Source organism: Cydia strobilella, chromosome 12, assembly GCF_947568885.1.
Source record: "Cydia strobilella chromosome 12, ilCydStro3.1, whole genome shotgun sequence".
NCBI lineage: Eukaryota > Metazoa > Arthropoda > Insecta > Lepidoptera > Tortricidae > Cydia > Cydia strobilella.
Window position 1 is genome coordinate 12,996,527 of NC_086052.1, and position 27,983 is coordinate 13,024,509.

The following is a 27,983-nucleotide window of genomic DNA, read 5'->3' on the forward strand; positions in this document are numbered from 1 at the left end:
TTCCTTATGTTGGCTGGAAGAATTGACTTTTAAATTATGATTTTGAACGATAAATATAATTTTTAATAACATTCATTTTGAATTGATTTGGTTTTGGTTTTGTTTATATTTTACAGTCAGTATTTTGCTTGCGTTGGTGTGGTGAAATTTTGTGTTTCACTCAGTGGCAAAATTTGTTTAACCCTCGTGCCTTAAAACTCTCTTGCTCGGGTATCAATATTAATCTGAAAAATATTATATAACTACGCCATACTTGACGTGAAACCTGGCCAGCGAGTTAGCGTAGACGTATCTACTCTATAAAGCGAGTCGCTGTAAGATGTGCTAGTGCTAGCAATAGAGGTGTGCCTATGATGGCCCTGTGAGTCCAAATGACAATAAAACAGGATAACGGGACTTCAGTAACTGTATAGGTGTATGAAACATTAAATGTTAATTCCAACGTAAATGTCTGTAATAAAAATATGATAATTATCGTAAATTGCAGTACAGTTAACGTTTATAGATATTTCTAAAAAGGTCATATGGCTGTATAATATTTTAGATAAGACATAATTCTAATCAACTTCCTCTAAGTACTTGTTAACATCCTGAATAAATAATTTCAATTAAGGATGATGACATATGTTGAATTTAATACTTCATATATTGTATTCAATTAGGTAGTAGGCCTTGTGCAAACTTGTAAAATATATTAGGTAATTAAGTAAAAAAACCTTTCCGCCATTATACGATCTATGTTAAGAGTCCCCGGCAAGCTCGGCCGAATTTCACCTTCCCATACAAACGGAGTTTCGTTCTCATTTTAAAACTACGTGTTGGATTGTAATGAAACTTTGCGCATACAATGGCATGAGGTATATCTAGGTCTGTAATTAGTTTATATAGCTCTAGTTTGTAAAACAAACGAAATAGAGCAAAAACAAGTTTTATATGAAAAACTTAAATTCGCTGTATTTTTTTTTACTATGGTATCTGAAGCTACATAAACTAATTACAGACCTAGATATACCTTTGCATGTACAAAGTTTTTGAGCACTAGCTAGTAGCTAGTAACGTAGCGTAACTACGTTTGAATGGAGAACTGAGCTTGCCGACGCACGGCTCCTTAGGAAAGTGATCGACTTTTGACAAGCTTTGATTTGCTTAAACAGTTGTCGGTTTTTAGGGTTCCGTACTACCCAAAGGGTAAAAACGGGACCCTATTACTAAGACTCCGCTGTCCGTCTGTCTGTTTGTCACCAGGCTGTATCTCATGAACCGTGATAGCTAGACAGTTCAAATTTTCACAGATGATGTATTTCTGTTGCCGCTATAACAACAAATACTAAAAAGTACGGAACCCTCGGTGCGCGAGTCCGACTCGCACTTGGCCGGTTTTTTTATTTAATTCTTTGTCTAGGTAGAATAAATAGGTAAGGTAAAACATGAGTTGTAAATATTATCTTGGTTTCACGAAAAATACAAATATTGACATTGTTTGTTCTTTTTATGTACTTAATTTAATGTACTTGTTTTTTTAATTAAGAGTAGTTTTGTTTTTTAATTTTTTATTTATTTATAAGTTGTTATTCTTAGTTACTTTTAGTTTTACCTGTACTTAATTAGAAGCTATATTCTACAATTATTTAGCACTCGATACACGATTTAACCCGTAATGCTCCATTATAAATATTTTCGTTATGTTGCTTTATTCTTTTTTTAATGTAAAATAAATTTTATTACTGTGCCTGTACAAATACTCAAACGGAGTATTTCATGATTAATCTTGTTCAATCCCTATTTGGGTTCTAACGGTCGCTCTTTCTCATGCTTAACTCACAGCTCACACTATTAAATATCGACAGCAGGCAATTTCTAAATGATAACAACAAATGTGACTCATCCTTGAATATACTTTATTAATTAAGAGCGTTAGCTCTTTCATTAGTTCATTACCTATTTGCAAACTTTTTTCATTTATACTTATCGTAACTGTAAATATGCGATGTCTAATATTAACTCAAGTCATTCTGACAATAATTAAAATGACATCGTATAATAATGCAGTTAATTTTGTTGTAAAAGCGATTAAATATTTAAATATTACATAACGATATACTGTCTAGTAGACAGTGTCTACTAATTCAACTTCACTCTAAGAACAAATTAAATTATTTTCTATGAAAATATTTTAATTTGTTATTTTCTATGAAAATATTTTAATTTGTTTTTTTCAAGTAGACACACTACTATAAAACACGCGGTGGACACTGGAGGCTTTGGTCATTTTTTCCTTCGTATATGACATTTATTTCAGTTTATAATTCAACTTTGTTCCTTTCTGTGTCGAGACCCTCGGTCCGTGGGGCCCGGGAGCTCAGAGTTTGTTCACGGATTTGGCCAAACGGCTGGTTGAGGTCACTGGGGACAAAAGAGCTGGCAGCTTCCTCGCTCAACGAATAAGCGTTGCGATTCAGCGACGAAATGCTGCCAGTTTTAGTTTTGTAGGTAGTTTTAGTTTACTTTTTATTGTAAATCTAATTATTTACTAATTAAATTAATACATTTTATCGACATTAAGTTCTACTTTCATCACACTTTTTAAACGTCAAACCAAATTGCACCCGTTAAATCGGGGTATGGTCCTGACACATCTATGGTATCTACATCTATGCCTTATTCCAGCCAAACATTGACAGCTTATTGACAGATTTAATCTTGTCCGTCAGACATATTTAATAGACAGATCTGTCTGGGTTAGCTAATGGATTGCCATCATAGAGTAACTTATATATGATTGCCATCCTGTTTATAATTACCTGCTTGCGCTTATACGCAAAACTATGTGTGTGCAAGCGCGGTGCACTGATAAAAAATACAAATTGCTAATTATTTTTATCATGGAATTAGTTTGCTTAGGATCGATCTTTCAGTTCCCATTTATATGCCATTCCAGCGATAAGGTTATGAGAATGACACCGTGTGCTATCAAAATCGTTGCAGACTTTTCTTCGTCTTACTCTATCAATAGAAGAAATCCGATACGGCTCTTTAACTAGGGACTCAAGAATCGGCTCTTAATGTGCTGCCTGTTCACCGGCGTGTTGCTATTCCTTTTGTTAAAATGACTTTTTTAATCCTTTTAAAGACGCGACCCTTGGTGTAAAAAAAAATTTCGCTATTCTTTTAGCATGGATATATGTATACGCAACCTGCTGAGCATGACAAAAAATCGCGACTTGCCTAAATTATCATTAATTGGTACTAACTTTCAAACCAGTGGTCAAAACTTTTGACCACTGGTCAAAAACAAAACTAATGCTACTTCCTAAGGCATTCGATACGATTTCAGGTTTTGCAAAAAAATCTAATTACCTTACGTGTCTTTTGACTCACGCCGTTTTTACCCTTTGAGTACGGAACCTTAAAAATTAAAAAGTAAGGCAATCTTGCTGATTTTCGTGTTATAAATACGTGTGTTTTCGTAATTTTTTCAATCTAAATGTTTTTCGCTAGGGGTCATTTATCTTCACACATGTAGTCTCCGATTGCAAGTAACTCCTAAGAAAAAAAATCATGGCCGTAGGTCTAGGCACTTTAATTATTGATTATGCAAAATTTCCTTGTTTTGGTTTCCTCGCATTCGATATGAAAAGTAGTGTTTAACTCGGGTGAAAGGCACCATTTCCATCTCGGACTATTGCCAACTGACTGCGTTCGAGAGCCAAACTACCTCGGCAGGAATGGATGCCTTTCAACCCTTGGTTAACAATCTACTATTTACAAGGGGCCAAAGTTAATGCTTAACCTCTCGTGCTAATATTCAAGCAAGCGAAAGATTCCAAAAGATTTCAAGGCACGAGGGTTAAACAAATTTTGCCACGAAGTGAAACACAACATTTTTCACTTCGCCAACACAAGGAAAATACTAACAGTAAAATATTAAACAAAATCAAAGCAAATCGATTTAAAATAAATGTTATTAAATATTTATCATTCAAAATCGTCATTTAAAAGTCAATTCTACCAGTAAACATAAGAAAACAACTCAAAATTTGTATTTGAATATTTTGCCTCACATGTGAATAAAATGCAACATTGTTATCAGTTTTTGAACAATCAAGAGAGCTTTTACCAGCTGGTGTGGTGAAACAGTAGATTGTTAACCAAGGGATGGAAGGCACCCAATTCTGTCGAGGTATGATTTTGTTCTCCCGATTCGTCAGCCCCAGAATCCTAGACGGTCGCACGCTAACTTTATATGAGGTATTGCCACGTAATTAAATCTTGATAGGTTCAACTATGTTTTTATCAACACTAATTATTTACGCAAACATATAATAAATATAATCGGCATTGCAAATCTGCAAGACTGTCAGCGTGCAACATGCGCATTACTAATGTTATTAGTATAATTTTCGTATTTGTTAATTTTACTCGCCAATAAAATTTAATTGCACCCTTTAAGGTGACTGTTGTTAATGTCATAATAACCTTGATTGAATGTGCTAGACATTGGCGATTTGTTTAATTTACTGAGTTCAATAAGGGACAGGATCCCAATCCCTCGGGATTTTTAATATACTGTCAAACTAGCCAACTTTGCGTCCAGGCCAGACCAGGGGTATCTTTGCCCAAAGACAATTTTTTTAACAAATTCAATTATAAGAGATTGCGTTACACATCTATTTTTTCATAGAAAATAGGTTATAACTTATAAATGTTATAAAGTATAAATACTTGTGATAACACTACATAACACACTTGTGTTTAACTTAACTCGGGTATTTTCAGCGAGTTGTCAAATGTAGGGTGAACTTTTGCGGGCAAAATCTTGATGAAAAATGGATGCATGTTTCTCGTTATGAAACGACTCGTCTGGACTTTCTTGGAAAATTATCTTTTTATTCGAAAGGTACACCTATTACTTCCTTCCTTAGTCTCATTCCACTGTCGTCAGGTCAGAATTTGATAATGGGAGGGAGAAATCAAGGGAACATTTCAAATATGGGCATTGGCACGTGTTGTCTACTGTGCAATGCCAAAAGGATCTATTTTCTAAAATGGCCTAATGCAGGTAGAGCTTAAGTATACAAGTATATTATCCTTTATGCTATTGGATCTATCTGCACAGCAGATACACGAAGACAGAAATTTACGATTACCCAATGCTATGTGTTATAAGTTATAACTTATAAGTAAGTAATATAAGCAAGCATTTAATTTTTTTATGAAGCAGAAACGTCTCCGAGCGTTACTCCAAATTTTGAAATTAAGTAAAGGAAAAATGTACACCTCCGGCAGGACTCGAACCTGCGACCACTGGAACACCGGTCCAATTGCTCGGTTGGCAGAAGCGATTGGACCGGTGTTCCAATGGTCGCAGGTTCGAGTCCTGCCGGAGATGTAAATTTTTAAATTTTTCCTTTTATTTAAAAATTTCAAGCATTTCATGTCAACTCATAAAATTTACGTACGTCATGCTGGGGTAACGCATTATATCTAATGCGTTACCCCAGCATGATTGTAATAGTAGTTTATGTGACTGCTACATAATGAAAGGCATTAAAACTCGAGTGTGGGTTTATGAAATGAACGTAGTGAGTTTCATAATAGAATCACACGAGTGTTTTAATGCCTAATTATGTACAGTTACATACACTGCTTTATCTACACACATATTATAAACTTTCTATGATATATTCACTAACCTCATATTACAGCCGACATTGGGGCATAGTTGCTTCTTGGCGGAATTCGCGGATATGAGGTGGCGTCTACGAAATATCGTTATCGCACATTTTACACGAAACTTTTGCTAGAGTAATTTTAAAAACAACAAAACAAATTATTTTTTACTTACAAACTAATTAAAAGATAAACTGCACGTCAAATGGCGGCAACTTTTTTCCAGCATGTCACGCATCCGTAGTTTTTTTTTAATTCAGAGACAAACTAGAGTGGGGGTCGATTGCCATATCATTCGATACCAACTAACAAGCGAGATTTGTCAAAATTGTATGCAATTGACATTTCGTTTCGAATAAAACATCATCTCGACTGATATTAGAATAGAGGTCAAATCAAATTTCTTTGTTCTTCAGAGATGTTCGAATTTTTAATAAAATAATATTATCGAAATCGATGTTATTATTTAGCAATAATAACATTTTCACAGATAAAAAAATTGCTGTAACAAAACAGTTTATCTTAATGTTGGCCATTATTTACGGATTTTGAAGGCATCATACAGGGTTTATGATATGTGTGTAGATAAAATTCATTCAAGATTAAAGAACCGTGAACTCCTAAACAAAGCAAGTTACGTACCTATATATTCATGCCCGTGACCTTAACTCACACAACCTATCATATCGAATTGTTATGGTGAAAGTCACAATATTTTGAAACCATCGCTGGCCGGCCAGTTCAATAAATAGTGATGTACTTGTAGCCTCATACACATATTTGTATTACCATGTACTATAGAATGTCGCACGACCTGCCTTACGGCCCACATAATGCATAGGAACATTTATTTTATTAGAAACGTTTCATCCATCCAGTACGAATCTTTATGCATCATGCATTTCATTTTATGCATCAAAACGCTTACTAAAAACCCAAGGCCAAGTGCGAGTCGGACTCGCGTTCTAAGAGTTCCGTACATAACACAATTTAAACAATGTATTTTTTATGTGAAACGTGAGTGAAATGTCTTTAAAGAACCCGTAGGCTGTAACCGTAGGGAGGGAAGGGGTCGGATCAAAAACTAAGTAATTAAGTCCGACTCACGCTTGACTGCACATTTCTAATAGGTTTTCCTGTGATCTGAAGATCTATTTTGTGGATTTTTTTCAAAATTTTAGACCTAGTAGTTTCGGAGATAAAGGGGGGGGGATTGTCATTTTTGCCTATTTTCTTGAATAACTGTTTATCCTAAAATTATAAAAAAAAATATATTTGAGATTCTCACAATGAGCTCTTTCGTTTGATATGTAACACGATAATTATAGTTTAAAAAACTTTATTTCTTAAATTTCTCATTAACCCCCCAAAAGTGGCCCCCGTGTTTAAAATTCATTTGTTTACGTTACATGTCCGTCTTTGGGTCACAAATACATATGTGTACCAAATTTCAACTTAATTGGTTCAGTAGTTTCGGAGAAAATAGGCTGTGACAGAGACAAACAGACGCACGAGTGATCCTATAAGGGTTCCGTTTTTCCTTTTGAGGTACGGAACCCTAAAAATAAATGAAAATAAGCTTTAAAACTATTATTTGCCTACACTAGTCTTTTCCCGCGACTTTATCCGCGTAGAAGACGTTTAAACTTTTCAACCACATTTTCACGTTGAATTTCTAAAATCCTTGTATATATGTATCAAATTTCAAGGTCCTTAAACGGTTCAGACTGTGCGTTGTATGTCAGTACCTAAGTAACACAACTGTTATATATTTTTATAATAGAAGAATAGCTAAAAGTAGTAGTAGCAGTTGCTAGTAGTTTTTAGTTGTTAACAAATATTTGTTTGTTTTTATATTTTGGCATGTGAAGTATTGCCGACGGCTTCTAGTGGTAAAGAAGGGAATTACCTGGACATAATAAATTATATAATATTGTCTTCGGTTACCGCGATAGTTACATTAGTTACTCATCAAATAAAAGTATGAAAGCACACAAATATATATAGACATAAATAGTTCCATGTACATAAGCAGTGACCATAAGACCAAAATATTAAGTAAAAAACTCACTTCCACCTATGAAATAGAAATACTTACTTCCTGTCTAGGACGCGCACATGCTTCTGTTGTCGTTTAACTCATTTAGAATGGTCTAATCACCTCGTAATGAGCTAATTAAGTTTGTCAGACGTTTACCTCGAAAACACTTAAGTATTTATTTTTAAATTTATCTTTAGTCTTATTTTATCTTTAAAGAATAAGCATTTTGTTATAAATATGTTATAAAAAAGTGTTCCTATGTTTACATTTCTTGACGCAACAGACAAACGGCAAAATTACTGTCTTTTGTTTTGTTTATAATATATATGAGCGTAGGTGCTGCGGTGGGTTGCGCAGTTTAAAAATGGTTGATCCATATTCCGTAGTAAATCCCTAAAAAATCTGAAAGTTAAATAAAACGTTTATATTCGTGCATACTTTATCTGCTTATTATTTTTTTATTTACTACGCATTTACGGAAAACTTGCCTTTAGGTAGGTACACAACAGGTTTACTAAATCTCACAGTTTTCCTATACCGGCCCTGATAGAACCATATTGTTATTTTGAAAATTTAATATATAGCCAGGTACTTAGTCCTTTATTTATAATCATATGGAGATGCCTCAGCGAAATATTCTTTGTTACAAATATTGCTTCATTTTTCCTTCACGCAACAGGAATTACCTAAGATAATTCTTGATCTGATGATTTGATTGCAAAATTATGAGGAATTTTATACATGTGTATAAAGTTTTTTATTTGTGTATAACTAACACAAGCAAAAGTGTTATAGTTAAGGGGAGGTTATTCGCGTAATTCGAAAACACGCATAATTTCATCATATCAGAGTTAAGAAATCGTCTGATATTCGGAAGTAATTCAAATTACCCGAATAGACCTTTTTGATGCGATTTGATGTTTTTTTCAAGAAAAGTTACCCATAATTTACCTATATTACTTAAACCCTATTAGAAACCGCCAGGGGATACGTCGTAATGTAATAAGGCCTTAAGTTCATGCCAGACAAACAAAGATGACCATCGTTTTTATTGGGCAGTTTTTTAATCAGCACCTTGGTGACATCCGACTTAAAAAAATAACTTCACGGGTTGTGATGGTCAGGTGTTTTAGCGGTTGAAGTGTCAAAGCGTGGAGGTCATTTTGATTTTATGTTCTTTTCCAACATTTTTCAATATCTTAAGAAAGAGGATTTCCATGGGTTCTTCGAGAAACACTTACAGGTTTTTAAACGACCGGCAAGGCAACCCACATTATTATATCCCTTCTGGTGCTGCATGATATCAAATTTTTAAAGAATATTTTCGTTATTTAATCTCTATGATTTATGTTATAAATAATAATTAAATCAAGTGTCGCGACATGGCAACGCGAAAAATATTATATAATAAAAACTATATACTACTGTATAATATACATATAATAAATATTACCTAAAATACGGGAGAATCTTACACAAATTGATAAAAGTCCTAATAATCCAAACCGTAAGATCTATAAAGCTTAAGTTATTGAGTATTAGACACATAAATACGGATTCGAATCCAGGACTTCAAGATTTGTGGGCACTGGGCAGGGTCACTACCGAGGCAGGCCGTTAAATGAGGGGCAGCAAAACTTCCTTTGGAACTAGGAAGAGTTAGGAAGGAGTTGGCTGGCACTTATATGCTCCTGCATGGGGTTAGGGGCAGGTAGTTTTAGGTTAGGTAGGTACTTTATTTAAAAACATCTGGAAAGATGAATGCTGGGTATATAGGTATAATCTAATCCGATAATTGTGACGATCTAATAATACTGATGGTTTTGATGATTCAGTTGGAACATTAATTGGTGAGAATCCATGGATGAGAATTTTCATTATGGATTTACCCATGCAATTTACCTCATTGTTCATCATTATGATTGCTTCAGATTTAGAATAAATAGGTAAACTAAAAATTCAGTTACGATTATATTTACTGATATACCTACTCTGAGTAGGTATATCAGTCAATATACTTGTAACTGATTTTGTAGCCTAGTCGGTAGTGTTTACAAGTAGGCTACTCGTATAATATACACCAAGTCATTGTAATTGTGTATTTCCGGACAGTTTGGACGCTCTTGAACTTTTTTTATCCAAAATGAGCATGCGTACGTAAAACATTATAGAACACCTACGCAAAACATCAAATCGAACTCAATAACATTTCAAATTGGGTATCAGTGATACCAAAGTCAGGAAACCTCTTTAACACTAATAAAGAGGGGAGCTCCCGAATTTATTGTCGGTATCATGTTTTTAAAACTTCATAAATTCATATTCACGAAGGCTTCATGTAGATTTTCGTCGTTATTTCCCAATATTGAGTGCCACCCGGATGCTGTTAGGTATTAACACTTTAGTGTCTCGTGAAATAACCGGCCAGATAATTTTGTAATTAAAAATAAAACAATGAACCGTTTGCGCCACCTAATAGTAAAAACTGCAAGTGCAAGATCGCTTGCTGATCGTGTTAGTATGACGCAGTTTACGTTGGAATCGTATTTTTTCGTCCTCAAGTGCCGTCGAAATCACAATTTCCTGGAGTTCCTGCAATAATAGTAATTTGTTTTCGTTTCTTACTTCTCCAAATTGATGCTGCTTCATATTACGTCATGCAAAACGGACGCCTGACCGTCACATGTTATATTTGCGGTTTACACGCGTGATGTCTTCAGCTATTTGCTAATTACCTATATCGTCAATTTGCGACTTTATTGTTTTTCTATCAGAGCTCAACATGTCATGTTAGCTAACCATTGCCAATTTAATTTTTTTACTCATGTGCATCCTTTTGAGAATGTCTGCCACCAATTACAATTGAATAGACACGTACTCGTAAATTGCTACGAAGATGTCGAGTTCTCTTAGCACATTCGTTTGCACAAAAGCAAAAAACATTTTCGTTTAAAATACGTTGTTTTCGTACCAGGGTGCGTAGCCAACGTGCCATACGTTTACGCTCCGTAGCGAACGAAACGCAACTGTCACTGTCGCATCAATGTGGAAGAGTGAGAGAGACACAAAGAGTTTCGTTATCGTAGCGCAAGCGATTGTCACCTTGTCTAGGCACCCAGAGCAGGTGTCGGTTATAAATACCTAAATAAAAGAGCTACAGATGTAGTTGTAGTGCATAAGTAATTATTTTCCATCGTATTTTCACGGAAACGTACGAACGTGTCTTGCTATTTCAGTCAGTCTCGGTACAAAAAGTACTGAGGTTGACTGAAGCAGCATGGCAAATACGAACGTTTTCGAGAAAATACGATGGAAAACAATTATGCACTACATCTGTACATAGTAACGGAACTGTAGGTATTACACACGCAAGTAGGTACAATCTATTAGAGTGTAGATTAGGCTAAAGTAGTTAAATTTGTAATTTCTTTCTTTGAAATAAACAGTAAAATATATTTTTCACCTCAGCAGCTCGAACAAGCCTACTTTCGTCACTCCCTGGAGTGAGGAAAGTGCGACTTTCCTCACTCCAGGGAGTGAAACAATGTAGCTTTTTAATTTAGTGAAGGCCATGAACTTCATACTTTTATTACATTTTTTTTATGGTACGGTACGGTACGGTACGGTACGGTACGGTCACGTCTCGTCTCGTATCGTATCGTATCTTATCGTATCGTACATATTATAATACTTTTTGTCTGTTTATTCTGTGTAATTCGAAATACATTTTAACCTTTAATATGTTCTCACTACTGAGGTGAAAAATTATGTGTGCAACACGAGAGCAAAGTTATTTTACATCTCGTGTTTTTGAGTCCCTCGCTACGCTCAAGATTCTACCTTAGAATCACTCGCTTCGCTCGTGATTCAATTATAGAATCTTTCGCTTTCTTAGGACTCAAAATAAACACTCGCAAGAAAAACCAACTTTCCTCTCTTGTTGCACAAATAACTATTTTAGGTAATGATTAGATGATGATGAGTAATCTAAAGTATTTACACATGATTTGACGAAAGTCTAAGAAACGGTATTAAATTATTACTAAAAACAAACTTAATTCAACCTTTTAAATGGATTTTCAGCCACTTCAGGCATTAGGTGCAGAATTGCAGATTAAGCAAAAACAGTGGTTCAAGTTAAGCGTTATTGTTAAGGTATGTTGGAATAAGTTCGAATCGGTCCAAGAGTTCCAAGACCCACTAATTCAATTTAAAGACGGTATTTTTAATCTTACAATAAAACTGCAAATTGAAAACCTATTCAGACACGTGTAACGAAAAAAACTATTGTCAATAAGGCGTTGCTGCGAAAAGGATCGTTGATCGATCGTTGCGTTGCTGACAATCAGTAAATGTGGAATTGCACGCAGGCTTAGCGGGAACCAAAGATAGATATAACTCCGTAATAGATGGATACAGTCTAAGGAAAAAACGTGCCTCGAAAATCAAGAAAATTTGATTCTCGTTCAGAGGGCGCTACTAGTTTTGGCCTACAGTCGTATAGATGGCGTTGACGGTTTCGTTTGTTATTTAACAATTTTAACGCATATCAGTGAAAGAACATGGGTCAAAATCATAAAAATAATTAATGAAAATAAAAAAAATCATTTATCTATATTTAAATACATTCTATCGTATTTTTATAAATCTTCATTTTTAGTTTTAAAGTGTGTCGACAGATGGCAGTGAATTTACTGGGGTTACAAAATTTACTATGACAGTACCGCTCTAGTATAAGTTACTCTATGGCGGGAACTATAGACAAAGCGTTTCCCTAAGGAGTTGAAGTTTCTAGTATTATAATTAACAGTTTTTTGTCTTTATATGTACTTCATTTTTGTATCGCAAGTGTGATGAAAAACATTGTGTGTAACTCGGGGCGTAATAATATTGCAAACTCGAGTCTATAAATCGCTCCGGCAAGCCGTCGCGATTTAACTATACTCTCGTTTGCAATGTTTAACTTACGCCCCATGTTGCACAATGTACTATTAACGACCTACTATGTGGTAGCTTTTTCCTGTAAACGTAACAATATTGCTATCAAATTTGATTCCAACATACCTTACGTATAACTAAGTTCCATGTTATCTTATAAATCTTTGATTTAATTTAGACGAAAAAACGGTTGCACCATCGAAAGTCAGAAGCTTACCTTAGCGGCCTCGGTTTGAATATATTTATTGTTCAACAAAACAAATTTTCCCAGTGTGAGTAGTCGTGCTGAATTCTGTGTTTTAACTGATTCCACGTGCCAAGAAACAGGCGAACGAGCGGATTTAGCGACAACACTCATTTATTTTTACGAAATCTAGAAACTACAACTGATTCTTTTCAATACTTTCAGTAGCTGATTGATGTTGTTTACCTACTAACTTGTTTATGAAGATTATATTTGGATGGCGACTGCTTTGACGCGGGGGATAAATCACTGTCAATTTCATTGATAAATTTCGTAGCTGTCATTGCAGTAATGTAACGTTAAATAGGTAGGTACGTCACTAGTTTTACTACACGTCACTACACAGCATCAGCGACACCGCCCGCGTAAACGCATATGGAAAAGTCATGTGACTTTTCGTAGCATCTGTCATCCCTATGAATTTTTCTTTTCACATCACCAATTCGAAAAAGGGCTTTTTCTTCCCTGCTAGGAGGGATCAAAGTGACACTTTTCTGTTCTAGGACATTATTTTTAAAAAAATCCGCATTATTTTTATAGTTTAAATAATAGTTTTAAACATTACCTCATAGGTGATAAGTAATATGTGTCACATGGTAGCAAAATTATTTCCATCTTGGGCGTAACACACTTGAATCCCTCACTACGCTCAGGATTCTACTTTAGAATCCCTCGCTATTCTCGGGATTCTATTATAGAGTCCTTCGCTTCGTTTAGGATTCAATTGTACGCCCTCGCCGTAAATATGTCATTTTGCTCCCTTGTGATCTACTATTTCGTTTGGCTTGGCGTTTGTCGATGTACGATTGTCATCATGACTTAGGCCCCAGGGGTGAGTTCGGAATTCGCTGCTTTGTTCTAGGCGTGTACTAAATCTATTGGTCATCTTATGACTAACCGCATTGTAATTAATACGAGTAGTATGTTATAAAGGCATTTTATACGTGCAAGACGTGATTATTTTGTAAGTAATTATTTACGAGTACGTGTAGATAGTTTAATTCATAAAATTTATTATTTTTTAATAATATATTACGTTATAGTTATATTGATTTCAGTTAAGTCATTCATCACTTTTATCAGGCATGCATTAAATCTTGTTTTGTGTTGTTCGGATCAGAATTATATTTATCAGTAGGTGTTGTTGACACTAATCGCGAGTCCACATGTACCTATATCTAGAGTAGATACTTTAGCGAGCCAGCTTTATCAGAAGAAAAAGGTCGCAACTTTGAAACATGCAGGCGCGGAGGTTCAAACTCCCATACTGAATTTCACGGCTTTTTCTATTACTGATAAAGTTCACTTGCCAGAGTATGTATTGTTTTGAGTGCGCCAGCGATGTACTTACGCGAAGCGATTTGAATAACAATGTGAATATGACGAGCATTGAAATTTTTCGATTCTTATACGTTAGAGCGTTTTCACATTGTCCTATCCGATATCGGATGTAGGATCCTACATTCCTGTAGTCAGGCCGCGGAGCGCGCCCGGGCGCCGTCTTTAGCGGTCACGCACACTACAACAAGCATTGTGCCTACACATACGCACACAAACAAATATTATCGGTCAGACAGCTGACGTGACGGGGGGCTCCGACATGGCTGAATTTATCGGAAGCGCCTTTCCGATAGCGGATGTCGGATGGTGCCTTTGAGAAAAACAGCTGCAGGAGAGTGTCATATGGCATCAAGTCTACCTTTTTTGAGTCATCTATCGTTTTTTAGTAATAATTGTTTATTAAATGAATAAATACAGAAACACATATGTCTCACATTTTCATCCGACATCCGATATCGGATCGGGCAATGTAAAAAGGCTCTTACACTAAGGAACGGCATAGGAGTTTTAAAAATTAGTAATTAATGGTTTTGTTAAATAAGTAGATACAATGTTATTTGTTACTCGGTATTGTATCTTGCTTTCATCATAGTAGGAGCGACATGCATGGGGACGCGAGACGCGAGTGATGTCAAAAGATCACATTGACATCAATGTGTAATATAAAATTATAATTCGAATCGGCCTCCAGGGCTGCACTCGAAAAACTGGTTTATTCGAAAACATTTCGATTTGAATGCTATCTCGACTTTTATGGCCCGTTTAATTTAGAGATATGTTCTGCAGTACACTGACTATATATGTAGCATATTATGTGTAGGTATGCACTTTTATTTATTACGGTACACTTTTGATTTATTTGTAGACATGTAGGTATATCGATTTACGTGCATTTTGAATTTTATACCCACACATGACACATGTTACAATGCAAGATTTTATAATTACCATTTTTACAAGCTTTTATTTATTACAATCTTTTATTTAACTTGCCCTGTTAGTATGTATTCGTATATTAGTTAGTGTGGGTCAAATCTTGGAAGCTGAATTTGACGCACTTCCCGATTTCCCATTGATCTGAAATTTTGCATAGGTACATACGCAAATCGGATGACAATGCAACATTATGATGACATGGATCTATAATCTGACAATGGAAACAGGAGGTGGCCATTGGAACTCTGTAATAAAACAACGCAAATTAATTGTGTTTGGGGTTGTTAAAATTATCTCGATGAATGTTAGTTGTCTGTGGAAAGAAAAGTACAGTCAGCGATAAAAGCTTGTACCAAAAAAGAAATTTTTGCCAAAAACTTTTTATATTATATACTGTCTCGCCACTAGTCACAACCCTTCTTTTACTGTAAAAGGGTTTAGGTCATATAGTCCCTACCCTATACAAATGCTTTTCCTCATAGTGTTTTTCACACTCAGCACACGAAGAACTGTTTATTATCAAATGAAATTTCGTACATAATTTCCGAATAATTCATTGCTACAAGCACAAGAAAAGGTTATGAACCCATAACCTCAACTTTGAAAGTCGAACGCATCACTGCATCAGACGCCAATTTTTATTAACCTAATTACCTTCCCACGTATATCAATATAACCTTAATAAGGAAGGTAGTTTGGATTAAGTACGTAGTTGACGTTCACTGGCGTCCAATTAAAGTTAAACCTAACGATAAGCCAAGGCTTAAAATTTGGACAATAACCCGGTGAGTGTAAATCAATCTTTAGGTGTTGAACTGTCATTATTTTACCGTACACCCGTCGCTGAGCAAGGGCCGCATTTGGTGTTAGGTTCGTTTATATTTCATCTTCAAAAAAGTTTACTCGCTAAGTTACTTATTGTATAACTGTGTAATAAGAAAATGTTTTCTTTTTTTATTACATCTCAATTTTTATAATGAAAAAGTAAATCAATTAGATGATTGTAACTTGAAGATCACATTCATTAATATTGTTTAAAATTATGTCAAGAGTAAGTACATTATAATTTGCGGCATAACAATTTATATTGTGGTAACAACTTATATATTTTCGTGTACAGAAAATACTTATAAACTTTAAAGTCCGCCCCTGTAACTGTAAACTTTATGAATTAAGCGCACTAAGTAGGTACAGAGGCGACATTAAGTCGGAAAGTAATTATTTACCGCGTTCCGGTTTGCCAGTTAACAGTTCAGTCGGAAACCGTTATAAACATTTTGTGGTAGTCGGTCAGTTAAGGAAATATAGAGACTGACATGAAAGGAATCGAGATGCTTTGGTTAAGCAAGTTAATATTAAGATTTCACTACGATTCGCGTCGAACTCGTTAATTTTCAATAAGGGGACAATTTCTGTAATAAATATTATAAAATATGATGTCCCATATGTGTAAAAGTATTCACTGCCAGGGGGCGTGGCCTAGGAACAAACTTGTATAACGGTGAACGCACATGTGCGTTGGGGGCAGTGAATGTGTTAAATAAATTACTTGGTGGTTGGTATCTTATTTTTACCAATTGGTTCAACTTGCTGTCTTCTTTAGTTATTTAAGTGCCCTTTCACTGTAGGCTTGTTTGCCTAGTCATTTGCATCAAATTGGACTAGTTGATATGTATTTTCGATGCTCGTACCTATTTAGAATCATTTATTCATCAATTGTGCATTACAGGTAATGAATACAGGTGTTATAAACAATTTGTTCTCTGTCTGTCTGTGTTTGTTTGTTGTCTATTAATGTGAATCAACTGCTAAAACGTAGCTAAAATTATTGATTATTTAAATATTCTCAAACAAAAAAAATGATACCGTGCAGTGTATGTTTTAAAAATAATATAAGTATTATAATTTGATGTAGGTACAATTATGTGAATATCCTAGACTTTAGAATTCCATGAAACAACGTGAAGTTTTAAAAATAGGCAGGTAATTATTTAATGATGCCAATATTTACGGAACGGCCATTTTGTTCCTCACGTAAGCTCATTATCAAGATGATTTTAGAACGACTTCAGCAAGGCCGCGTTTTCCTAGTGCTTAACGGGCTCGGGGGAGTCGATTGCATTGATAAACTTGTGTATTAAGTAACTGTGAAATCAAGATCCGTTATAAATATGCGTAATCGCACTTATCGCAAAGCTTATTAGCAAAATTAAGTAAATACTCATGTGTTAGCAACACTGTTTGTAAGGATCATTATTTATTAATAGCTTATATTTTGATAATTCTTACTTTTACGATTAGCTTAAAAAAGAGTATCAGTTGACCCTTACTTGTCACTGGTTCCCGCCATCTTGAATTGTTATTAAAAGGCGGGTACACTGTGACAAGGGGCAGTTCGTGGACAGACGAGTTACAGTGTAGACGTCTTGGAATATTTATTGTAAATTGGTTGTTATTATGTTGGTAGCGAACGAATAAAGTTAAAATATTGGTACAAGTATTAGTTTTCATCATCAACCCGGTGGTAACCTAACACATGTCTCTTAAGTTATCATTATCATTAGAATATGATTAAGTTTTTTAGACTCTATGGATATGGATGTACAATCGAACAAACTGATGTGTGACATACCATAGAACGTTTTCACAGTAGGTAAGTGTCATAATAAGTTTACGTTTTAAATCAATGTATTACCAATGGGTCCAGAATCAAGTTGTTCGTTAGTACCTACAACACTGGTTTTTGTGCGCGGGCGACTCGCTTATTACGATTGTAATAATGACCAAGGAGAGGAAGTCTCGGAAGTAATCATTACCGTGGATCTGTCATTATAAAAGCTATTCGTTTAATATGGTACACATGCGCGTTAAGGTAATTTGCTTTGTACGCATAGTCCTCGTTCCCTTACGCAGCGTAGGTACTACGTAGGCGAACAACACGCGAACGCGTAGCGAAGCGATGCGGCACGGGGTGAATCAATCCTTTGGCACCTGTATGTAGAAGTGTCCTACGTGGGCGCTCTCGTTCCGAACGCGAACGCCGTGGGCCCGCCGGGCCGCGCCGCGCCGCTTCGCTTCGCTTCGCGTTCGCGAGTTGTTCGCTTACGTAAGACGCAGCGTTAGCCGTTTATATATTTCAGTACCTAATGTAGTGCGAATGGTTTCTCCTCTTTTGTTAAGGGAAAAGTTCCTTAATGTCGGGAATGTATTTTTCGAAATAACCAATAAAATATTGTAAACATAGGTGCATCCGCTTCGGTTTTAGAAAAGCTGTGGCTTTTTAATGTGAAATAGGATTTAAGTGATTGTGGTGGTGAAATGCCGTAATTTTTCCATAAAAATATTGTGATATTTAGTCACCTAACGTACATTAATGCAAGGAAAGCCTACTCAATATTTTCTTCAGCTGAAATGGGAAAAATTTACCCTGGTACACACATGAAGCTTAGATCTCTAATTTTGCCAAGATTAAATTAAATTATAATAAAGATTAAATTATAAGCATGTAATTAGTTCGTAAGTTTTCTAACACAATGTATTTTTGTTAAAAAAATATTTATGAATGAATTGTATCTAGGTACTCTTTAGGTATACTTACAATTCATTGGGTCATGGCAACAAAACACATATATGATGCATAACCATATTACTAATTACAGTACTTAATTCATCAAGGCTTCACACGACCACTAATTTATGGCTAACGCAAATGTTACCGTAACATAACACAATAAACACCATGCTAAGTTATGGCTAGAATTAACGTCTACGCTATAATCATCAAAGTGGGGGATAATAGAGATAACATCATTGTTAGTTCAAACAGGTTAATTTCAAGAAACAAAGATTTAGATACTCATCTGCCACGAGCACTTTGATATGTGATATGACATACATACAGGGTGGAAAAATTAATGGGCCCTGGAGGGAAAGAGCCTTAAGTTAGCACATTCTTTTATTTTTAACAAGAAACAAAACTGCATTCAATTTTTATTTATTTCGCTTGTCTAAAAATATTCTTGAGTACTAAATATTCGATTTTATGGATATTTTGTACGACAGACGAGTGTAAGACCTAATGTTTCTTGCAGACATATTATCATTAACATTAACTGTATCGACTAGTACAATAAATTTAATGTAAATAGTTAATTGTAATTTAAATTTTCATTGTAATTTTAATTTGATTTTTAATGTAATTGTAGTGTAATGTAATTTCAATTTATTTTATGTATTTTTAAGTTTAATTTGTAATTTTTATCTATGGGTTTTTGCCTTAAATATATTATTATTATTTAAATCTAAAATCGACGCCATGGTTCCTAAGAACAGATTTCGCTATCTCTCATAGTTTCTGACTTTTCCATACTGACCCATTTGGATTGATCAGCTTGTATATTATGATTAAGTACCTTCTTCGCGTAGATTAATTTTATTTTTAGTCCATTACAATGGAAACTGTTCCTTTCATTCAAAAAAGTTTAATAGTCACACGAATCCGACGCCAAAAAGCTAAAATAATCAATACAAAACTCCTACTCGCTTTATTTTCTTTGTATAACAATTTTAGCAACGAAAACTAAGTACCAGACAGATATATAGGTATATTACGTAAATGTTCATGACAAGTTTTATGTAATATAATATAATAATATCGTATAAAACAAAAGAGTGTAATTTCGATTGTATGTCTGCGGCTATTTACCTACTTGTTATCACATAGCGCGCCTGATAAAACTGAGCAGCTGATATTAAATGCTCCCAAACGTTCATACGTGTCCAGTAAGTTTTTATGGTGGTTACTTTTGAGTATGTTGGCGATGTCATTCGTCACGTCAATTATTTTTAATTATTGGAAATATTTCAATGCGTAAATTTTCTACCATTCCAAACGCCATGCCCAAGACACTTTTGCATTAATACAGTCATGTCTAATTACGTCTATGATGTCTCGTCTTTTCCGCCGTTAATCTTGATTGATAGGAATAATTTATCGACTAAAGATAACTGGTATTACATCCTACATACTTAAGATACGTTAGCTTCGTCGAAAACTAGGAATAACGTGGTGCTTAAGCACACGCAAACGATGGGGGTACAATTTCATTCGATCACTAAATACGAATGAGTCCAAGGTTCTAGCAAAACCATTATAAGTTGGGATCACGTTTAGATATTACGGACCTCGAGATCATGTTTTAGTCTAGTTAGCCATAGAAGTCAGTTCTCCTGAACCCACTTAACCAACGGGATTGTACAAGAGCGAGGTGCATCAGGTAATTTTAACGGGGTAGTAAATATCGCATATTATGGCGTCAGGCGCTGTTAAAGTTATTTATAAACTGAAAACACCTTAATTGCTTGGAAAATATCTATGAGGGTGCTTTCCGATGTTTAACAAACCTCTATCATTGAAACCTGTTTAATCTTATTCCATCGAAGAAGTGCCGGTTAGCGCTATGCCATTGCGTTCTATTTACTTCAAAATGACTCTACATTACCTGGCTCCGGCTTGAAAAAATAGTGAATCTCTATCAAACAAGTGTATCTCCTAATAAAATGGCCATGTTTCTCCCAGTATTAGTAATCAGACAAATGTTTAGTAGAGAATTACTAATTTTTCAAGCCAGGAAATGTAGAAGTAAAAATTTCCTCAATGATTTTCTACACAACTTATCGTTTTGAAATTAGTGTGTTTTCAATATTTTTATATCTTCTAAACTTCTGTTTAAGTCTTGTTTAAGTAGTAGTTGTTTACAGATACAGACTATTCTGCTCTATTAAGCTGACATAAATCATAAACCGTAAATGGTGCGCCGGCGGGCGGCGGCTGCGATTAGTATCATCATCAGACTCATCAGTGCTGTAATGGCGCCACATAACCTGGCGACCTGTCTGGCCTAGTGGGTAGTGACCCTGCCTGTGAAGCCGATGGTCCTGGGTTCAAATCCTGGTAAGGGCGTTTATTCAGTGATGAGCACGGATATTTGTTCCTGTGTCATGGGTATTTTCTATGTATTTAAGTATTTATATATTATATATATCGTTGTCTAAGTACCCACAACACAAGCTTTATTGAGCTTACCGTGGGACTTAATCAATTTGTGTAATAATGTCCTATTATATGTATTTATGTATGTATGTATAAGCCTCTACTCGAAAAGTTTTTACGCAGAGCTCGCAGGGCTCTAGAACCGCTATTTCGAGACCCGTCCGAGGCGGTGATATTATAATTTTTTCTTTTACCTCGAAAATATTTCGTTTGCAGACAATTTGCTGAGCCCAAAATTAATTCAGTCAAGTTCGTTTATAATTCTCTCTAAACGCATTGCGTCGTATGTACCTACCTACACCTAAAGGATGGTGATTTCTCGTGTCGAAGGCAAAATCTTCTGCATTGTAACGCGTCCGAATAAATAAAGTTTTCAAAACAAAAACCGTTTCTAAAGTTGAGGTTGAATCCTGGTTATTACAGCTAATCGCCGAGTTAACGTTAACGCTACATAATCGCAGGAAGGTTGTTTCCGCGTCGTTAGTATATTTGTGGCAAACATGTGCTGCTACCACAGAGCGGTTTTAACAGTTCGGACTTACACTTAGTAACACATTTTATACATTACTCATCATAACCCATAATAGTAATTTTTAATTTGTTTAATTTTGATCGAATATTTAGTAAAGTTACATGAGACTTTTATTGTTAAAAAACTGGAATTTAAAAAATGTTGTCCAAATCATATTGTCCTCTCCTACTGCACTTCTGCACGCATGGGCTCAAAGCGAAATTGTAAGTATATTAGCAGAACCGTGTTTTATATCCAATAAGTAATAGCCCTTTCTACATCTGCTAAATTCCTACTCCAAAGAATTTGAAAAAGAAAATGTTTTTTTTTCGCGTCGGGTAACTGGTATTTCTTGTATTTAAATGTTGTTTATTTATTTTTATTTATATGAGCCGATTAGAGTGTCCCACTGCCGATGCCGGGCAAAGGCCCACCAGTTCCTATCAAAGGCGTCAAGGTCATCTCGCAATAAACTTTGTTATAGTAGAATATTCGGTCATCAATTTTGTTATTGTAGAAAATTTCCATATAAAACTAAACAGCATCTTAAACGTTATTGATTTTTTTTACTAAATATTTTTTAAAGCTGGTGTCGTGAGTGCCGGTGAATGGGTGCTTAGAATATAGGGTTTCCAGTATCAAAGAGCCAAGTGCCGTCAAGGTGGAAGGACTAACGTCTCTAACACTTACGTAAAAAATAGAAATAAGATTAAAAAAAAACAAAAAAAAAATATGTGACCACTTTTTTTTCGTGATATAAATGATTTTGAAACAGCATACTTTCAGATCCACAGCGCAGGCTTCGTCATCATACAGAAAGCTCATCCACCTTATATGATTTTATATGGAGGATTAACATATTGTAGTAGAGGCAAAGATAGATATAACTCAGTTATATGGATACAGTCTAAGGAAAAAACGTGCCTCGAAAATCAAGAAAATTTGATTCTCGTTCAGAGGGCGCTACTAGTTTTGGCCTACAGTCGTATAGATGGCGTTGACGGTTTCGTTTGTTTTTTAACAATTTTAACGCATATCAGTGAAAGAACATGGGTCAAAATCATAAAAATAATTAATGCAAATAAAAAAAATCATTTATCTATATTTAAATACATTCTATCGTATTTTAAAATAGCAGTATATTAGATGTACTTAGAGATAGTAACAGAAAAATAATTAATGCAAAAAAGTAAAATTAAATTATAACAAATACAATATTACCCCCCACTCTGATTATCCCCCGGACCAAATGTGCCAAAAATACTGGCGGCATTACCTCGCTGAATGGCCAGGGATATTTTTTGGACGAGGAAAAAACCAGAGCGAGGGTCGCCGCCCCTTTCTCTTAAGCGTCGCCCTATATCCTTAATAAAGGCTTTGGCCTCGGCACACCAAGGTCCAGCCGTCTCGACGGCAACCGGGACAAAATCATACACCTGTTCAAGGTTCGCGTACTTGCTATGCTTGAACCTAGCAGCACTTTCAGCCGCTGCACCTGCCTTGTTCACCGTGCGCGCGAGATGAGTGGGAGCAAAAGTACTCACACACGTGGCATCCCAAAGTAAGCTGCGGCCCTTCGCCCAAGGAACAAGCGTAAGGCCGTCCGGTCTCTTACCGTCCAAACGACTTAGACCCTGGGGCTCCATGATGCATGGGACGTTCGCCGACACCAAAGCTCGCCTTATTAAATCGTTAATGGCACAGTGCCTGGGTATCCTACCCACACACCGCAAGCAGCTGAGCCCGTGGTGTCCATCTGCCTCCACCATTAGGTACCCCACACTTACACTGATGTGGCTCACACACCTTGCCCCCAATTCTTAGTACAATCGCCATCCGTAATGTGTCATTATCAAGTAAGGTTCCCAAGTGTGGTGTCGGCAAGGCATGTATAACCATGCCCCAGACTCAGGTTCCCTAACAGCCTTTAGCCTGGCAACGTCTTTCCCCACGGCACCCTCCAACAGGCCCTTATGCCACTCACGGCACAAAATATCATCCCATCGTATTTTTATAAATCTTAATTTTTAGTTTTAAAGTGTGTCGATAGATGGCAGTGAATTTACTTGGGTTACAAAATTTACTATGACAGTACCGCTCTAGTATAAGTTACTCTATGGTAGAGGTATATTAAGTAATGCACAGTAATTATGCATTGTGCACGTAAAAGTAGGTATTCTAGCTGCCTAATTGAGAAGATAAGAAGGTAAATGTTGTAAAAATGGTAACGATAGTGGAAGAGAATAGTCTCTGACCTAACCCATGTCAGAGGATTGTTAAAACTAAACTTGTCTGTAGGCTGTCTCATTGTACGTAGAATGAAAATAAAAGAAATGATTATCAGAGGAGTGAGGTGGGCAGAAAAAAACCCTTACGCTATAGGTATTGTAATAGGTCAAGTTGCCCCATTCAATGGACGCACTTGTCCTGACTGACCTTAGTGTTATATGCGTAGCGTAGTACAGAACAATAACACAGTTTGATAATGTGAATATTCGTCAAAAAATTCCATCGGTTTATTCCGTTGACCCTCAAGTATCCTTTCAAATAATTGGTCATTTGTCTGACTAGTAAAGGTTAGCGCGGACATTCGGACAATAAGAAACGAAATTTAATAAATGTCCATCGTTCTTCTTTTTTCCGACAATGTCTTGGACTCTTGGCACACTTCTGTCTAAAACTAAAATAGAGTCGGACCAAACTAACTCTGCATGGCATTTACAATAACAAAGTATGGTAATGGCATCATTAATGTCAAATTTCCCAGGTAGGAAAATGACGTCGCTGACGTCATTATGACGTATAAATGCTACTTGGGTTATATGGCACTCACACACTTCGTCCTGTTCAACTCGGTGCAAAGTTAGCTAAGTCAGACTAGATGTCATATTGGAAAGAAAAAGTGACGAAGGCTTCCAGGCCCAGGACGTAAGGCAGGCCTTGGTCACTTTTCCTATCGTATATAACATCTATTTCAGTTTATAATTTATATAGGTATAGTACTGTGCTTCTAGTTAAAACTATATTTTAATAAAATAATTATATTTGTTTCCTAGTTACACTTCCTACTCGTAACTTTAATAAGTATTTGGATTTTACACTAGATTCGGTTCTAATAAAAAATGTCTGTTCCCGTAAGTATACAACCATGATTTGTTTAACAATTTCGTGTGATTGTTCAGTGTGAGGGTTCAGATAATCGAGGGTCGGATTATTGTGGTTCTACTGTTAGTAATTTATTAAAAACATCAATGTGTACGTAAAAAGCACGGTGTATTTCTACTCGTAAAGGCGTTGGTTGCTAAGGAGACAATTAAACGAATGATGAATGTGTTTTGTGATGGACGATGGCAAATCTATGAACAGGGAAAACGTCAAGATGGTCTCTAATAAGGACAAATGAAGGAAATATGTATTGTCATATTGTAGGTGTCCCCTAAGTCAGGGGCACAAACTCACATTGTGGTTGTTTGTTATGCTAAGGGAGGGACTTCATCCTTATATATGAATTATATGATACATATTTCCACACCGGCGGTCTTTATGTCTGTTAACATGGCAGTCACTTTCTAACTAGTATGTACCTAATTGCGAATTACTATAAAAATCGATCATTATATTCACATTCACACTGATCTCCTTAATTTTAGTATTACTTGTCTTATGGTATTGTTTGCAATTAGACAATATTATCAGAATACCTACTATTGTCTCATTCATTATGAAGGCATAAAGGTTATTATGTCATCGTTTACTGAAATCGCTCTTGTTACAAATTCTCTAGAATTCTTATTTATCACATAGCCTCAAAGTGTGTTAAACAATAGTTATGGTAAGGCAAGACACCTTGTCAGTGGGAAAAAACCCACTTCAGCCCTGTAACTCACAAAAACATTATGGACACGGAGCTATTGTCCAGAATAACTTTATCGCAGTTCGCCAAAACTATGACTAGTCAAAGATCCTACTTATGTCGGTTCCTTGAACAGCTAGTTATTCAGCATTAAGTCTTTAATCAATGAGAATATCAAAACTATGCTAACCACTTCGAGGCATGAATAGATAGATAAACAAGTACCTATAGCATCCTAATCGTACATGGACTGCGAATACAGAAGATATTGACTGCACATAAGTGGAAAGTCTAATTAATTTTCCATAGGATTAGTAACAGTCGAGTCCACAAACATAATTATAGATGTTTGTGGACTCGACTGATGAACGACAAGTCAACATTGTATAGACAAGTCAACGTTCTAAAATTATATTCTAAGACACTGACAATAAAGTCGCGTAAATATACCTATTTACAGAACGCTGACTTGTGAAGATGTTTTTGAACGCGACCGTTGGTACATGCACCTACCTACTTAACCTACCGACCTATAAACCTGTGTAAAGGCTTTCGACTTGTCAGGCCAAACACGCTTTACTTACTTATCTAGCAAAGTAACAGAAAACATAGTTCCCTGTCTATTACCTAATAATCCGGTTCATAATAATACTTGTTACTTCAACATTAAAGTTTATAAAGATTAAACCTTCATCTAGTTTAATCATTAGGTACCCCTTGACAGTCGGTACCTAATAGTTGAACTAAAATGGTTGTTATATTTAGAATCAAGTTCAAGCTATATTTAATTTTGTTGAGACAAATCTGCATTCCAAATAAAACGTTTTAAACACCAGATAGGTATCGGCTAATGAGAAAGTATTCCAACGAGTTCCACTAACCCCTGGCCAAATCACGCGCCGGCGCAGGTTAAAAATAACAAACATTATAAACGGGTACAATGTCAAGGCTGTTGACCGCACCTCGCAGGGCCTGCTATACCTACTTAAAGAACTTAATAATACTTTCGGGTGTGTACCGTGCATTTCATTATGCTGATAGGCTTTTGGCTTCGGCTCCGCGCACGCCTTCCTAATTAACGGAACATCACCTTTCTCATAGGGGGTATTACTGCAATGTTCTGCCGCCAGAGTGCAGCACTAGCGCCTATCGTTAACCGTAGAGTAACTTATACATACTGTGCCTTAAACTGTTTTTGACAAGTTTCCACAGATAATAAAATATGACATTGATACATCAAGGCGGTTTGTTTACAAAGGACCTACTGATGGAAACGCGAAAATCGAAATTTATTATCTGCCTCTTTATCGCTCGAATATGCAAGAGTGATAGAGAGGTTAGATAACGAAAAATGGATTGTGGTAGTGGCGTCCCATACGCAGAGTTTCGCGTAAGGGAAGCCACTACCACAAATCAGTAAGAATGTCGTGTAAGTTGACACGTGACTTTTCGTAGTAGGTATCTTTCATCCCGATACATTATTCCTTTTTGTTTGGCGTTTGTCGATGTACAATTGTCATTTTTGCTAGGCTCTCAGTTACATTTTACCAACCTATAATTATTGACACCTTTTCTGGTGTTAAATCCTTAAGGGGCCCACTAACTATCAGTCCGCAGGACGATATCGGCCTGTCAGTTGTTCGGAACTGTCATATTTTTGTTCTAACTGACAGGCCGATATCGTCCGGCGGACTGATAGTCAGTGGGCCCCTTAATTCGTTGATTTCGTTAATGCTATGTGAGTATACCGTGCCGTACCATAAATGACCTGGATTAAGACCCACTCCAAGTATAGAATAGAAAACGAAACGTCGTAAATGGTCCTCAAATTACCCATATTTAAAGCATTTTATGGAAACCTTGTACGTTCAATATGGCCAAAAGTTATTGATTATTTCGACTTTATTTATTTTATTTATTATTACAAAAAAGTTATACAGCATTACAGTTATAAACTAAGGCACTGTACAATTCAAAATATAATTAAAGAAAAAAAAAACAATAACGGATCAGTTGGAAACAATTTTCGACATCCGAACTGCAAATATATCGCACAAGAGTACTCTTTTGTAAACAAGATGAGTCTACATGACAAATAATTTCAGAATCAGGAGATGAAGAATGTCATTCATGTATATAGTGAAAAAATTCTGCACCTTGTGGGTTCCTTGAGGAACGCCGAATTTAAGGCGCTATAGTCGCTATTGTTGGCCGTAAACTCTTACTTTCTAGAGTATATATCTGCTTAACGGTTTGACAAAAAATTATGGAAAAAAAATATATTAATCTACATTTTATGTACAACATTCCTAACGTTTGACTTTTACCCTGTGACTTATAGTTTCTCCATAAAAGGAGCATTACGACAGGCCGTTTTTCTTCCGTTCCGTAGAACTT

General features: G+C 35.7%; 1 protein-coding gene across 1 annotated transcript in view; it reads left to right on the plus strand.

Annotated features, from left to right (window-relative positions):
• LOC134746192 (serine/threonine-protein kinase S6KL) overlaps positions 1-27,983 on the plus strand; it is a 75,396-nt gene that overhangs the window by 36,770 nt on the left and 10,643 nt on the right. The gene's annotated exons all lie outside the window — the stretch shown is intronic.